This window comes from Phascolarctos cinereus, unplaced genomic scaffold, assembly GCF_003287225.1.
Source record: "Phascolarctos cinereus isolate Bilbo 61053 unplaced genomic scaffold, phaCin_HiC Scaffold_726;HRSCAF=1367, whole genome shotgun sequence".
Lineage (NCBI taxonomy): Eukaryota > Metazoa > Chordata > Mammalia > Diprotodontia > Phascolarctidae > Phascolarctos > Phascolarctos cinereus.
Genome location: NW_027556098.1, coordinates 184791550 through 184797674, shown reverse-complemented (window position 1 = coordinate 184797674; position 6125 = coordinate 184791550). Strand labels below are relative to the sequence as shown.

The 6125-nt window shown below is 33.7% G+C and overlaps 1 long non-coding RNA gene across 1 annotated transcript; it reads left to right on the top strand.

Moving 5' to 3' along the window:
• Nucleotides 1–244: 244 nt before the first annotated feature.
• Nucleotides 245–5734, top strand: LOC144454335 (uncharacterized). Its single transcript, XR_013482732.1, has 2 exons — nucleotides 245–1877; nucleotides 5575–5734. It is a non-coding gene; the product is annotated as an uncharacterized LOC144454335 (long non-coding RNA).
• The last annotated feature ends 391 nt before the right edge of the window (nucleotides 5735–6125 follow it).

The following is a 6125-nucleotide window of genomic DNA, read 5'->3' as shown; positions in this document are numbered from 1 at the left end:
GTTTTGCCTCCCAGTCTTCGGTCAAGAACCCTTTCTCGGACTTTGCTGCTGGTCAGCGGGGCTGCAACAAAGAACCATTGGCTGACTCTGCCTAGCTTCTATATATCTTTGTGAAGTTTGGATATGCACAATACTCTGGGAGCTATAAACTTTCGGTATGGAGATCTCCCAAAAATTTGATAAGAACATAATGAAACAATCATATACCACTTTATTTAACGCAATACACTAAACCAGACCTGTATCTCACAGGTCTAAACAAATTTGGTTTTACCTAACTTAATTTAGGTGATGGCAATTCAATCTAGAAAGCTTAGTTAGCTTAGTTAAGTAGCTTGACCTTGTACAAGAGATAATACCATGCCCCCAGGACTACTGTGAAAACGTAAGGAGAAAGTAGATGTGAAAGCCCTTTTTAAAGTTAAAACTGCTATACAGACCTGTGGGGTTAATACAGTAAATCTCTGCTCTTTGAGTTTTCATGACCCTAGTCTCTCCTTCTTTTCCTGTCTCCCTCCTCAGTTACTTTGCTGGCTTATCATGCATTATCATGGTGTGAAAGTATTCCAGATTCTATTAAATGTCCTCTGTTCTCTCTCTATACTTTTTCTTGTTGATCTCATCAATTGTCATGGGTTTAATTATTATCTTTATGCAAATAACTGGGTCCTATATAGCAAATTAGTCTTTTCCCCTTACCTTTACCACAATCCTGCATCAACAGCTGCTTAGTGGACATTTCAAACTGGATGTCTACACATCTCCAACTTAACATATCCAAAAAACTTCCAAATTTCCCTTTAACAGTTAAAGGTACCACCATTTTTCCAGTCTTTAAGGTTTGCAGCCTCAGCACTGTCCTCAACTTCTTATTCTCTCATACCTTATATATCTAAACAGCTGCTAAATCTTGTTTAATCTTCAACGACATTTATTAAAGCAACCTACGTTGTGCTAAGCACTGTGGAAACAAATACAAAGAATAAAACAATTCCTATTCTTGAGCTTATGTTCTACCTCCCTAACATCTCTTTTACTTAGATAAGCCACCAACTCTTGCCTATTTGGTTTCTTTGCCTCAAATTTCTCCCTATACTACTTCATCCTCCATGGAGCTGCCAAAGTGATTTTCCTTCTCAGAAAATTCAGAAAAATAGAGGTTCCCTATTGCCTCCAAGATAAAATATAAACTTCTCTATAAAACCTGTTATAAACTGGCCCTAGCTTCTTTTTCCAGCCTTATTGTACATTAATCCAATTCCAGTACTATGTCATATAACCTGGCATTCTGTTCCTGAGATGTAATACATCATCATCTGTCTAGATGCCTTTACACTCATTTCCCCTGTGCCTAAAATGCACCTCCTCTTCACTTTTGCCTCTTAGAATCCTTCTCTTTCTTCAAGGTATAGCTCAAGTACTATTTTCCACATGAAGCCTTTCTTGATCCTAACTGCCCCCTTAAGTACTATATTTATTTCTCTTTATATTATCCTGTCTACTTTGGAGGCTGTATTGTGTAGTGGACCTGGGTTCAAGTCTCACCTCTGACATTTACTGCCTGTGTAAACCTCTGGGCAAGTCACTTAACTGTCAGTGATTTTTAGACAACTAAGACTATAAGTTGCAGAGAAGGTGCCAACTTGCATCAGTAGAGTAGTTCCCAATACCAGTGAAATCACGGGTCTTGTCCATATCACTACCCTTATACTTACATATATTGTCTCATCTTTTAGAAGATAAATTCCTTTAAAGCAAGGATTATTTCAATTTTTGTATTTCTATCTCCAGGCATGACGTGTGTTGACTGACTGAAGAGGTAGTAGGCTCCACAAGGTTAGGTGATGTGTCCAGTCACATAGCAAGCAACAGAACAGGTACTTGAAAAAGGTCTTTTTTACTCCAAACCTTTTGATGAAAACAAAGCAAAAAATGAACAAGCCCAGATTCAAGTCACTGATAAAAGATCAAGGGACCCCTTTCCAAAACTCACAATTGAAGTACTTAGTGATTCCTTCAAATATTTAGATACTGGTAATAGCTAATCTGGTTTTTTTTTTGAAGGCTTTTAAATTTAAGCAAAAATCTTAAGTTTAATGGAATGGACAAATTCTCCTTCCATATTTCCCTATTACAGTCAAGGGCACCACTGTCCTCCCAGTTCCCTAGGATTGCAACCTCATGTCATCTTCATTCTCTCATCCCCCATATTTGATCTGTATTAGTTATTGTACCTTTTCTTTTGTGACAAAAACAAACATTTATTATTTATTTGATTGAAGGATTTTGTTAGGAAACAACCTAATTATAACATGATTCTTATAAAAAAAAAGATATACCTGGTTTTCAAGAATGTATTTCAGAAAAGAGGGGCAGTTTACATATGATAGTACTGCCAAGGTGTCTTGATAAAAGCACCAAGGAAATTGCTGAAATACTGTAATATTGAATATGTACAAAACTAGCATGACCTTCAACATCAGTGACTGTTTTCTGTCCAAATATACCAAAAGCTGTTATTTATATGGCCCTTTAAGGTTTATAAGGAACTTTATATAAACTATTTAATTTGAGCCTTACCTTTTGAGGTCAGTACATTTATTATTATCCACACTTTACAGATCGCCTTCAAAAGATAGCCTGTGGCAGATATTGCCACACACTGACTCTACATTCCACAATTTTTTTCCTTTTTTTTTGCTAGGCAATGGGGTTAAGTGACTTGCCCAGGGTCACATTGCTAGGAAGTGTGAAGTGTCTGAGGCCACATTTGAAGTCAGGTCCTCCTGACTTCATGGCTGGTGCTCTATCCAACGTGCCACCTAGTTGCCCCTCTACCATTTTTTTTTTTGTAAGGCTACTGGACTCTAGAAAACTATGATAATCATTAGTGCATCAGGAAAGACCTGGGTTCAGATCTCACCTCTGATATTCACTAGTTGTGTGGCAATTGACAAGTTATCTTTCTATGCTTCAGTTTCCTTATCTGAAAAACAGAGATAATGCCTGTAGAGCTCACCTCATAGGGCAATGATCCAAAGACATGATATATGTAAAGTTCTTTGCAAACTTTAAAATGCTATATAAATGATGGCCATTTTATTTGGATAGATGAGGCTTTTTTTTTTGTGGTTGTTGAACACTGTACCAGTTTGGCATGCATTAAATTTAGGGTCTCAGCAATATGTTTCTCTTTTTTTGCATAGTATTTCTCAGCTAGGCTTTTGATGAATAAAAAACTGTGAAAGTTAGTCAAAGGCAAGCCTTGGACTCTCATACTGGCTGCGTGTTCTCACCAAGGAAATATAGGTACAATCCAAAAAGATCAGCCAGTTCTAGGGCTTGAAAGAAACTACACTCCAATTTCCATAAGTAAAATTATATTTAAATTCAGGTTATTGCTATTAGTACCTCAAATTTATATACCACTTTAAAGATTATAAATCATTTTCATAATAATACTGTTCAGGTATGTGATGTGATGTTATTTCTATTACAGATAAAGAATTGGGTAAAGAGTTATATGACTTATCTAGGTTCACACAGCTAGTGTCAGAAGTAGGACTTGTACTTTCTAATTTTAAAATCAGTGTTTTTACTGCTTTGTGATGATGCTCAGTGACAAATATATTTTTACAGAGACACTGGCAAATGTACTGAAACCTAGTGAAAATTTTTTAGGCATGTAAAAATGGGTAGGGACTAAATTCATATTTGAAGCTGAAAGGGGCTTTAGATGAGAAAGCAGAAGTCCAGAGAAATATAGTTGTTGTCTATCCAAAATCACATAGCTAGTATGTGGTGAGCCAAGATATGAGGCCAATTTCTGACTCAATCTATAATCACTTACTACTGAGTGCCTATGTGCCAGGCTGAATCATGCTAGGCAGTGGGATCACAAAGAATGAAACAATCCCTACTGTAATGAATGTTAAAATGGAATTATATTCTATAAAACTAATATCATTCCAACTAATCTAGTACTCTTTTCATTATGCCATAGTGTATTTCTATTATCCTCTTTCAGACTATCTTTTGATCTTAAGAGCAGTTCTTTTGTCCCTGCCCCCTGAATTTGTCTGTGCCCAGTGGATCCAGCTTCTCTATAAATTCCTAATTCTGGTGCCAGCTTTGGTCACTGTTTGAACTTCTCTCTTACCACCTGATGATAGTTTTGGCCAAATGAGCCTATTAAGAACTCTACTGGAATATACAAACAGGTAACCCAAAGTCATGTTTCCACAATCAAGATAATATGAACAGAAGAAAATGAACTCTGTTGATGGCTGTAGAATGTGAAGCCTGCCCTCTCAAAATGTGGAGAGTTTACTAAGTGCAAAAAAGGGAAAAAACTTTCAGAAAAATGTTGAATAAATATATTTGTCTTTTGACTCAGACTTTTTCTTCAGTGAACTCCCTACATGCAGCTGGCTAAGTGATTTAGATGTTCAATAATATTACTTAATTTTTGTAGGGCTAAGGGAAAAAGGTAGTGAAAGTTGTTTGGACATTTTTTTGGATTATTACTATCTGTAAAGCTGTTTCAAACTCTAGAATTTACCATTTCTCTTTTATGTTAAATTTATATTAAATTTTTATGTTAAATTTGGGTACCTTAGTATGTTTTTAGTTATTTAAAATATAAATGATAATAAAAGGAAGAGCTTAACTATTAATAATGAAAACTTATTAATACTTAAAATTCACATTTATCCCATAAGAATATGCAATCAATATTAAAATTTTTTATTAGAATTAACTTTTTAGTTACAAAAACAGAATTTTATCAGAAGTTACAAACTATATAAACTTGTTTTTTTCCAGTTTTAATACAAATGAGCTATATAGTCAATTGTGCTAAAGAATCATATATTTACTAACAACTTAAATTTTATAAATTTATTAAACATTTATTAAACACTTATGATATTTTTTCTAACAAGCCTGCAGTAACCACATTAAATGTCCCCGGACTCCATTTATTAACAAAGCAAAACATCTACCCCATTAGCTAGAATGTTGCATACTGGACAACACTTGATAAATTGTATGTCACATGACAGTTTAGTCATGTTCTAACTTCACAAAATTAAATATTTAGAAACTTTATTATGAATCACATGAAGGGCACTCATTGTTATATTTAATTGATTCATTTGTCATGAAATGTAGCCATTTTGATGGACATAGGCTACATTATAAAGAAGTATGATGAAAACCTAAGTCTATGGCATTCTTTTAAGCTATTATTTGAAATACATTTTAAAAAATGTATTATAATGTCAAAAGGTTCACAAAGTCCATGTTAACTTATAAGGCCAAAAAGACCTGTACCTTTATACTGTGTCTTAAATAAATTATTTAGAACTCTGTTTAAAATGTGAGCAGCACATTCTTACAGCTAGCTAGGCATGATGGGTGCTTGTCATATTTTGACATTTTTTTGCACGGTAGTTTATAGCTTGCTGACAGGATCATCAGACTAATGCATCATAAAAATGACCTATATATCATACGTTGTTGAATTTATTTTAAAAATGACTTGTTAAACATTTTTTTCCTTCACTTAAATAGAAGCTGTCATAAAGTGAAGAAAGCTTCAATCCAGGTAAGCTGACATTACTGCATTAACTTACTTTAATACTTAAATGTCTATGAAACTATTTTTTAGAGAATATGTATCCTTAAAACTCCCTAAATCTTTTCATCTAAAATACAGAAAAATTTTAAACTATGTGTTCTTGTTGATTTTTATTAATTTTACTGAAATGTGATTAATTAAATCAAATTATGATAGCAAAAGTTACCATATTTAGCAGGCCTGTTTTGGTATTCAGAGTCATTAAGTACAGAGAAAAATAAAAGATATACCAAATTACAGAAAACACATAAATACTGGTTAACTGAATGGAGTTTAATGGTTGGGTTTTCATGACACTTTCTAAACATGTGAAAAAATAAATTCCTGTTTAAATGTAAAAAATATTATTTTAGTGATCATTATGACATTGCTTGACCTAGTACATAAAAATAGTTGGTACTTAATAATCAAAATTCAAAGTAGCATTTTTTCTCCCATAAAAGTATCTAGTAAGTTCACTGTCTTCAAAATCAATTGTCTTATT